Source organism: Equus caballus, chromosome 4 (assembly GCF_041296265.1).
Source record: "Equus caballus isolate H_3958 breed thoroughbred chromosome 4, TB-T2T, whole genome shotgun sequence".
NCBI classification, from domain to species: Eukaryota; Metazoa; Chordata; class Mammalia; order Perissodactyla; family Equidae; genus Equus; species Equus caballus.
Genome location: NC_091687.1, coordinates 84,843,676 through 84,854,588, shown reverse-complemented (window position 1 = coordinate 84,854,588; position 10,913 = coordinate 84,843,676). Strand labels below are relative to the sequence as shown.

General features: G+C 32.9%; 1 non-coding gene across 1 annotated transcript; it reads right to left on the bottom strand.

Moving 5' to 3' along the window:
* Positions 1 to 1,239: 1,239 nt before the first annotated feature.
* LOC111773331 (U6 spliceosomal RNA) lies at positions 1,240 to 1,342 on the bottom strand. Its single transcript, XR_002807715.1, has one exon. It is a non-coding gene; the product is annotated as a U6 spliceosomal RNA (small nuclear RNA).
* Between the last annotated feature and the right edge of the window lie 9,571 nt (positions 1,343 to 10,913).

The following is a 10,913-nucleotide window of genomic DNA, read 5'->3' as shown; positions in this document are numbered from 1 at the left end:
ACTGATTTTGGGCTTTGTTTGTTCTTCTTTCTTTCTAGTTCCTGTAGGTGTATTTTTATATTGTTTATTTGAGATTTTTCTTATTTCTTGAGGTAGGCCTGTGTTACTACAAACTTTCCTCTTAGTACTGCTTTTGCCATATCCCATAAATTTTGTTATGTTGTATTTTCATTTTCATTTGTCTCCACGTATTTTATTATTTCTCCTTTGATTTCTTCACTGAAAAAATAGTTGTTCAGGAGCATTTTGTTTAATCCCCACATATTTTTGACTTTTCCAGTTTTATTCTTGTAGTTGATTTCTAGTTTCATACCACTGTGGTCAAAAAAGAGGCTTGGTATTATTCCAGTCTTCTCAAATTTATTGAGACTTCTTTTATGGCCTAATAGGTGATCTATCCTGGAGAATGTTCCATATACGTTTGAAAAGATGTGTATTCTTCAGGTTTGGATGTAATGTTCTGAATATATCTACTAAGTCCATCTGGTCTAATGTGTTGCTTAAGGCCAATGTTTCCTTATTGATCTTCTGTGTGGATGATCTATCCATTGATGTAAGTGGAGTGTTAGTTTCCTCAGTATTACTGTGTTGCTGTCAATTTTTCCTTTTATATCTGTTAATAATTGCTTTACATATTGATGTGCTTCTAAGTTGGGGGCATAGATATTTACAAGTGTTATGTCCTCTGGTTGGATTGTTCCCTTTAGCATTATGTAATGCCCTTCTTTGTCCTTGTTACAGTTTTCATTTTAAAATCTATTTTGTCTGATATAGATATTGCTACCTCAGCTTTCTTTTCATTTCCATTTGCATGGAGTATCTTTTCTCACTCCTTTACTTTCAGTTTGTGAGTGCCTTTAGGTCTGAAGTGTGTCTCTTGTATCTCTTATATGTAGCATATGGCTCTTGTTTTTCTATCCATTCAACCATGCTATGTCTTTTGCTTGGAGCATTTAGTCCACTAACTTTTAAAGTAGCTGTTGATAAGTATGTACTTATTGCCATTTTGTTAGTTTTTTCTGGTTTTCTCTGTTACTTTCTTCTCCTTCTCCCTTCCCTTGTGATTTGATGGCTTTCTTTAGTATTATGTTTGAGTTCCTTTCTCTTTATTTTTTGCATATTTATTATAGATTTTTGGTTTGTGATTACCATGAGGTTTGTATATAATCACCTACTTAAAGAGCAATCTGTAATAAGTTGATAGTCTCTTAACTTTGACCTCTTACTAAAAGCCCTACAAAAAATATGGCATGCTTCATTAATTTGCATGTCATTTTTGCACAGGAGCCATGCTAATCTTCTCTGTATCATTCCAATTATAGTATATGTGCTGTGGAAGCAGGCATGATATTTTCTTTTTTTAACAATAGAAATAGAGGACTTTGATTAAGGAAAATTGTTAATATTTTTCTCCATTATGGATTTTAACTTTTGGTCTTTTGCTCACATATACGCTTAGATGAAATATTCAGTAAAAGATATAAGATGAGTGTGATTTGGATTTCTTAGAAGAAGAATGATATTATTGGGCAACCAACCATCCCAGTTTGCTGGGACTGAAGAGTTTCCTGTGATACAAGACTTTCAGCTCAAAATCAGACAACTCAGGATGCTTGTTCATCTTAGATTGATGCAGCATTATTTTTTTCTTTTTACCTTAAATAATATACTTGAAAGAGTTTCTAGAATTTTACAAGAATGCGTCACTAAGGTATAGTTAAAGAGAGGAAGGTAACTCATTTTTATTTGAAAGGCTGACACTTTTATGTTTTATTTTCATCCCAAGAAGATGATGATTATTTATTTATGATAGTTGTAAGGATACATGGCACTTACAAACACATAAAAGACAAAGCTCCTGTGAGGTTTCCCATCTAACTCAATATACAGTACACCACATAAGAGCAAAAGGGAAGATAGAAAAGGGCTGGAAAAAAATCAATACTGGAAGGCTTAGTGAAAGAAATGTGTTCTAAACTTTCAAGGAGAGATGTCAAGGAATAAAAGGAAGCTTGTTCAAGTAGGACTAATCTAGTTTTAAACCTTTTGAGAATTATACATGCATAAATAAAAAGAAAATGGGTTTCTTTATCTTTCGTATTATATCTTCCTAGTATTTTTTTGTAATTTGCAATGACCCTCTTTAACCTTATCAGTGTTTTCTGCCTTAAATTGTTTGCCCTGAGAGTTATGTAACTACATCAGCTTCTTGTAGTTAATATTTATCAGGTACATCATTTTTCTTGCTCTTACACTTTCAAGTTTATCACGTCACTATGTTTTGGATGCACCTTTTAAAAAAGCATATAGCTCGAAATTTGTAATCCGATCATAGAATTTCTGTCTTTTAGTTGTCAAGTTGTTTTACTTTTCCCCTTACTGTGTTTTTTAGTATTTTATTTTTGCCACCTTACTTTGCATTTTATGCTCTTTTGTTCTTTTTTACTCTCTTCAATTGGACTGATTATGTCTTTGTTCCATTTTACTTCTGTAAATTCTTAGAAGTCATACATTATGTTTCTATTTTAGCAATTCTTCTCAAATTTCTAATATGTGTAAACTGACCTGACAAAGTCTAATATTAATCACTATCTTTAAGCTTCTCACTCATAATATAAGAAAAGTAATTTATAACCCCCTTCTATGTCTAATTTAATTGTCTTGTTTTTAAACCACACATGATTAGTCATTATTTTTACAGTAATTTTAATTTAGATTTATCACAAATTTATCAATATCCATCTTACCATCCATTTATGAATCATGCTCCTACCTTCTGGGAACAATTTTCTTCTTCCTGCAGTAAATCACTGAGTGGTAATTTAAGTGATAGAGATTCTCTAGAGATTAAAAAAGAAAATCCAACAAACAAAAAAATCCTCTTTATCTGAAAACATCCTTTTGCCTCACTCTTAAAAAATTATTCAGCAGGACACAGAACTCTAGACTGATAATTATTTTCTCTTAGCATTTTAAAGTTATTATTTATTCTTTATTTTCTACCCTTTCTTGTTGCCTTTGAGACTTCTGCTGCAATCCAAATACTGTCTCTATGTAGTTAATCTCTCCCACCACTTTCTTTCCTGATTATCTTCTCTCTCCTTGTTGTCTTTAAGATTTTTCTTGTTGCCTCTGGTGTCCAGCAGTTTCAACTAGATACGATAGGTATAAGTTTATTTTTATTTACCTGGGTTAAAAATTATTTTGTTTCTGGACTATAAGGATTCTTATTCTTCCTCAATCTGGAAGAACTTTTAACCATTATCATTTCAAATGTTGCCCCTCTCTTATTCCACTTCCATAACTCATGTTAAAATATATGTTGGATTTTCTCTTCTAGCTTCCATGTGGCTTAGTCTCTCTTTCATATGTTTAATCTTCATATCTCTCTGGGCTACATTCTGAGAAATTTCACCAGTTAATCAGTTCACCATTATATCTTCAGCTTTATTTGATCTACTGTTTGATCTTCTCGTTAATTATTTGTATTTCAAGAATCATAAAATTTTTTTTAATTTCCAGAAGTTTTAAGTGATGATTTTTCAAATCAGCCTGCTCTCTCCTCATACTGCCTAAGTCTTTCCTTATGGTTTCTATCCATGTATGACTATATTAAATATACTTATTTCATTTTCTGTTTCAGATTGTTCTATTCTTCTCCTTTTTATATTTGCTGTGTCTCAGATGGATCATTTCCTTGTGAATTTTTTGATATTTGATTGTGGTCTTAGCTTCCAAAGCAACTATCTACTCCATAGGCATTTTGTGCAGCATAGATTATGGAAATATCTCTTCAGAGTAGCTTTGCACTTATTTTTTTCAGGTCTATCACATGTAGCACTACCCCAGGAACAATTTTTTGAACATCTTTTTGAGATAGGTCACATACTATAAAATTCACTAACTGAAGTGTACAATTCAATGGCTTTAGTATATCCACAGAGGTCTGCAACCATCACCACAATATAAGTTTAGAAAATTTTATCATCCCAAAATAAAAGCCTGTACCCATTAGAAGTTACATCTCACCCTTTCCTTTTCCCCAAGTAGCCACTAATATATTTTCTGTCTCTATAGATTTTCCTATTCTGGATTATATTTTTTAAATGAATCATATGATACGTGGCCTTCTGTGACTGGCTTCTTTCACTGAACACAATGTTGTAAAGGTTGCATGTTGTATCACACACCAATAGTTTATTCTTTTTTATTGCCAACTAATATTCCATAGTATAGATATACCACATGTTCTTTATTCTTTCATTAATTGATGGACGTTTAAGTGGTTCTTACTTTTTGACTGTTTTGAGTATTTCTGTTATAACTATTCATGTACAAGTTTTTGTGTGGATATATGTTTTCATTTCTCTTTGAATATATACGCAGAAGTGGAATTACTAAACCATATGATAACTCTATGTTTAATATTGTAAAGAACTGCCTGCTTTCCATATTGTTTGCAGCATTTTTCATTCCACCCAGCATTGTGTGAGGGTCCCAATTTCTCCACATCTTATCAGCATTTGTTATGATCTATTTTTTTATTATAGCCATTCTGGTGAGTGTGAAGTGGTAGCTCATTATAATTTTGATCTGCACTTCTCTAATGGCTAATGATGTTAAGTATCTTTTTATTTGCTTGTTGGAATTTTGTATATCTTTTCTGGAGATATGTCTATTCAGATGGCTTGCCATTTTTTAATTGTATTGTTTGTCTTTTTATTATTGAGTTATAAGTGTTTGCATATTTTAGATACTAGTCCCTTTTAGATAAATAATTTCCAAATGTTTTCTCCCATTCAGTGGGTTACCCTTTTACTTTCTTGATGGTATTATTTTCAGGAAAAAGTTTTAATTTTGATGTAGTCCAATTTACCTATTATTTTCCTTTTGTCACATGGGCTTTTGGTATCAAATCTAATAAAACATTTCCTAATCCAAGTTCATGAAAATTTACTTCTTTACTCTTATCTTTTCTTTTCGGAATTATATAGTTTTAGCTCTTACTTTTAGGTCTATGATCCACTTTGAGTTTATTTTTGTGTATGGTTTAAGGAATGGGGTCCAACTTCATTCTTTTACCTGTGGATATTCAGTTTTCCAGGTACATTTGGTGAAAAGACAATCATTGTTCATTGAATTGCCTTGGCACCTATGATGGTTAATTTTATATGTTAACTTGATTGGGCCATGATGCCCATATATTTGGTCAAACATTATTCTGGATTCTTCTTTGAAAGAGTTTTTTCTCGATTTTTTTGAATGAGATTAACATTGAAATTGGTGGACTTTTAATAAAGCAGATTACCCTCCATAATGTGGGTTGGCATCTTTGGATCAGTTGAAGGCCTTAATAGAAGAAAGGCTGATCTCCTCACCAGCAGGACAGAATTCTGTCAGCAGACTGCCTTTGGACTCTAACTGCAACTTTTTCCTGAGTCTCCAGCCTGTAGGCCTACCTTACAGATTTCAGATTTGCCAAGCCTCCACAACTGTTTGAATTAATTCCTTAAAATCTCTCTCTCCACACATACATATATCTTATTGGTTCTGTTTCTCTAGAACCCTGAGTAATACAGCACCATCATCAAAAATCAATTGGCCTTTATTGTAAGGGTTTACTTTTGGACTTTCAATTCTACCCCTTCTACTCCATTTATCTATATGTCTATCCTTATAACCCAAGTACCCATTGTAACACTTATGTTTCTATTTCAGGACCACACATGCAAGAGTCACACATACAAACAAGTAATTTAGGATCAAGCTCAAGCCCATGCATGGTACACACTTTGTTTTGAACTTTTGTAGGTTATTTCAGTTTTCCACCCAGAGAACTGAGCAGACACACGATAACTTGATTCATATTAGCTGACTGGAAGCATTTGCATAGGCATTAAAACTCAAATCCTTGGGCATAGTAGCCCATCTCTGAATTTGATAATGACGTCCTAGATGTACAGCATCAACTTGTGTTCCTAATTGATCTTTCTCTTTATTTCTGTTTTTTTTTTTTTTTGAGGAAGATTAGCCCTGAGCTAACTGCTGCCAATCCTACTCTTTTCACTGAGGAAGACTGGCCCTGAGCTAACATCCACACCCATCTTCCTCTACTTTATATGTGGGATGTCTACCACAGCATGGCGTGCCAAGTAGTGCCATCTCCACACCCAGGATCTGAACCGGCGAACCCTGGGCCGCCAAAGCAGAATGTGCACACTTAACTGCTGTGCCACTGGGCCGGCCCCTCTCTTTATTTTTAATAGTTTAAGATTTTCATTTGTTCATTGCATATATATATATATATATATATATATATATATATATATATACATGTCACTTTGAGTTACAATTTATCCATATTTTCTAAGTATTTATGAGGGTAGAGATATTTGGGTTACAATCTTTGCTAGAAGCAGGATTCAAATACACTGATTGTTTTGTTTGACAAACTCAAAGATCTGCATTAAAAATTCAAGTACAGTTGAAAAAGTTCAAATAAGGAATATATTCTCCTGTGGAAACAAAAGTATGATTACTCTAAATTCTATTAGTATGAATACTCACATTCTTTATATATTGAATGTACAAAGCTATTGTCAAGATTAAATGTGATAGTCTAAGCAAGGATATTAGTAATCAGGAAAAGCCAGTAACCCATTAATAAGTGGAATTTAAAAATGAATAGTTATATTAATTTTGTCATTATTATTCAGTTATACATAGGATTAAATGTGTGTATGATTTACCTTGGGAGTTACTTAACACTCAATATTTCTTTTTCCATAGGAAAAAATGCATTCCAAGTTCTAAATAACCTATCTACAAATGAATTTTGAAATACAAAAAAATTTCCATTCTATATTATATATAAGGCTCTGTTTACTTGAAGGCAAAACCATTTAGTCAAATATAAAGGCAGGTTATGTCACAGTGAAGCATGCAATTCCAAATGCTCTCCCTCACTGACAACAATGAAACATTCATGGAAATGCTTGATTTGAATAATTGATTTTTAAGGTCTCAGAAGAAAGTTTCCAGAGAAAATTTTAACTATTTTACTGTGAAAATAATCAGCTCTGGGAAACTTCCCAACTTCAATGATTAGTGCATCAAAATGATGCAACAAACCACAATAATCTTCACAACAATCACCTTTAACTCTTGAGATGGGCCATTCAGCTTCCATTTTCTAATGAAGAGGCAATAAAAGAAACACAATTCTAATATTTTCATTTTTAAGCTCACAGTGATGATCATGTTATTTTAAAAGTTCATCGTGAAATATATTTTTCAACTAAAATTTTAAACATTTACAATTTTTCATGTCAAAATGTCTTTGTATCTTGGAAGGTTTTCCAGTGTTATATGCTGTCAAATACATTTTTTAAGAAAAAATGTTGCTGAGGAACATTATCCCTGAGCTAAGATCTGTGCCAATCTTCCTCTATTTTATACATGGCTAGCTGCCACAGCACAGTTGGCGAGTGGTATGGGTTTGCACCTGGGATCTGAACTGGCAAACCCCGGCCACTGAAGTGGAGCACACTGAACTTAACCACTAAGGCCATGGGGCTGACCCCTCAAATACACTTTGAGAAGCAATAAATCAGTATTTTAATACCAAAATTGATTCTTTCCAAATAAATGTTTCAACAAAACATTTATTACAAATCAGAAGTTTTCTTACAAAACATGAATAATTTGATACAGCCCAAAAATATCTTCTAACCATACAGCTTGGATTACCTTCATCTTACCTAGTTAGAGAACTAGTGAGTTTGGTAGCCATATTAAATGTCTATGAGGTTTATTCAGGAAAGAAGACAAGCAAAATCCAAGATAAATAATGTGTTTAGCATGTATGAGTTTATAGATATGGTTTACTTCATCAATTAGAATGATTACTAAGCCACATACCTCATAACTGTATATACCATATTGTATAACCATAATTTTTCTTAGTTTCAACACAAAGGTTTTACAGGAGCAGATGGATATGTCTACAGAATGTAAAATGTTTAATTTTATATAACATGCTAAAATCATTTCATATATTTTTTAACCTGTGTTTTAGGTGAAAATTGATCTAATTTAAGCATCATTCCAGTTTATTAAAATAGATAGTTGGCTTTGCATAATTCTATAGGTTTGATATTGTAGAATGAAGCTTTAAACAAATGCTTTCTCAACAAAATTAACAACTGACATAGTCTGCCCTAGCTGTGCGAGCTTAGTTCACAGAGAATTGCTTTGCTCTGTTGCATTTCCCAATTGATGTCAATCTGATTTTCTCATAATTTAATCTTTAAAAATCTTTACAGGTGATGTTTTTATTATTATGTTAATTATCTTCTAAAGAACATTTATTTCCATGTGGAAATAGTCTACTCATTTTCACATTTAGGTGAAAGTGTTAAGATTTTTATTTTTAGCATATCTGTTTCTGTAGTTCATTTACTTTTATATAATCTATTATTTAAGTTTCCTTTGATTTGTTTAATGTCAGATAACAATGGTGCCATAAAGTAAATATAAGGGCTTTTCATTAAAGATATATGAGATACAATAGTGTCTCGATTAGTTATTGATAAACAAAAAATGTCTTTTTCCCCAAAACAACAGGAATAAAAACTTCACTATATTTATCTGAGAACTTTTCTGTTAAGATAAGGGAAATGGTATGATTGCCCTGCATTTCTCATATCTGAGAGGTGAAAATTCAAAGTTGAATTTCTGGCCCATCCCCATAAAGTTTTTGAAAATGTTGACAATTTCCTAGATATCAAGAATTATAAATTACTTCTAAAATAATTCTTAAATATTTTGGAATAAATTAGCATAATTGGAGGAATAATTTCAAGTACAAATACACTGTATAAGTTTTTGTCACTGCTTATATTTAAATTTTCTATAGAGATTCTCATTGGTGTTATAGTTTACCTAGCAGTTTTTCCGTAGAAAACTGTGTGTTCATAGAAAGATTCTGAAGATCAATCTGAGATAATGTCTGAACACAAGAATTGAGAGTAAATACGATTCTGTTTTCATTTAAAAATAGTTTCAGGGGCTGGCCTGGTGGCATAGTGGTTAAGTTTGTGCCCTCCGCTTCTGTGGCCTGGCGTTTGCTGGTTCTGATCCTGGCTGCAGACCTACGCAGTGCTTATCAATCTATGCTGTGACAGGGGTATAATATGCAAAATAGAGGAAGATGGGCACAGACGTTAGCTCAGGGCCAATCTTCCTCAGCAAAAAGAGGAGGATTGGTGGCGGATGTTAGCTCAGGGCTAATCTTCCTCAAAAAAGAAAAATCTTCACGTTTTTGAATTAGTTGAAATTCCACATGAGCTCTGTTATGAACAACAAACTGTGAGGGCATTCTCTTCTCACTGTAGATTTTGCTATGTTTTCACAATCTAAGGTTCCAGTTACCAAATCTAAAAACAGTAGCCTCTCCGGTTGCAAAGATAGCCTTCATGCTATAAATCAATGCACTAGCTTCTTGTAACCCGCTACGAAGCCAGACAGCCTGGAACAGTGTAACACTGAGAGGTGTGAATTTCCTCTATTTATCTTAATGAAGTGTTAACTTCAAAATATTTAAGTGCTTGCAGTTTTATTTCAGAATAAAATGCTCAGACCCAGTGATGGAAACTTACTTAAATCACTTTTCACTTCTCAATGTCTTTCTTAGGTTCTGCTCTTTAACCACTATTGTAAAAAGGAAAAGTTCTCCAAAACTAATGAAAATAATTGGTAAAATAAATTTCTGAGCATAAACACGAAAAGCGTTTTACTATAATGCCAAAGATTTTATCAATAATAGCACTGAATTCATCTCTCGTAATTAGATGTGATGTTACTACAGTTATCCATTGGCATAGAATAGGAATTGAGCTTGGTTATAAAGCACTGAGTCTGGAGTAAGATTTTCTAGATGGAGTTCTGGGCTCTGCTATTTACCATCTAAGACTTTTTTGGGGTAAATTATGTAACCAGTTTAGTCATGTTCCTCAGTTTAGTCATCTGTAAATGGAATGATAATGTTATTTCCCCATAAAGCTGTGATGAAGGTTAACTGGGTTGATATTTCTATTTAGAACAGTGCCTGGCATATATAAATGCTATATGTGAATTCAAGAAGTACTTGATCTAATAATGTATTACCATAACATGTTTTGAATAACAAGCATTTTCAATTTTATGATGTTTGCTCTTTCTGGATATTGGATTGTTCTGGATATAAGCAACACAAGTCAATCTCTCACCAAGAAGAAAATAAAAGACTTAGTAAATTTGTTAATAACCCAGAATTGAGAGTACAGTTAATAGTCTGGACAGCACACTGGCATTCAAAAACACCTGTTAGAAAAAATGAGCTGATTCTAGCCAGAAAATATTGTATGAGGAAATATAAAGTTCTATGTTTAGATTTTTTAAATACCACGTTCAGTCTTGTGTCTACACAAAATAACCGATAGCCATTCTATAGATAAGAGAGATAAGGTGACTTTTACTTGAACCAAGCGGAGGATTATAACCTGGGAAGGCAGGTAAAGGAAAGAACGCATTCCAGAGAAGCATGGTTTTCAGTACCGTCTTCTACCTTTTTAGAATAGAGAACACCCAGGATACATATTCACCAAAGTTTCAAAGAGGTATTCAGTCACAAACTAGCAGGTCAACATGATCCTGATGTCGGGAAAGGGAACTCATTTTAGCAGTACTCATATGGGCGCTACCGATAGGGCATTACCAAAACAGCATTACTGGCTTTATAGGAGGACAAGTATAAATTCTTGATTTAATGGTTAAAGCAGATGTACAATGTATGTTTGATAGGCCATAAATCAGGTTTTTTAAGTTCAAGCTGAATCAATTTTGAATCAGAAGAGTTACCCCATATACCCCAA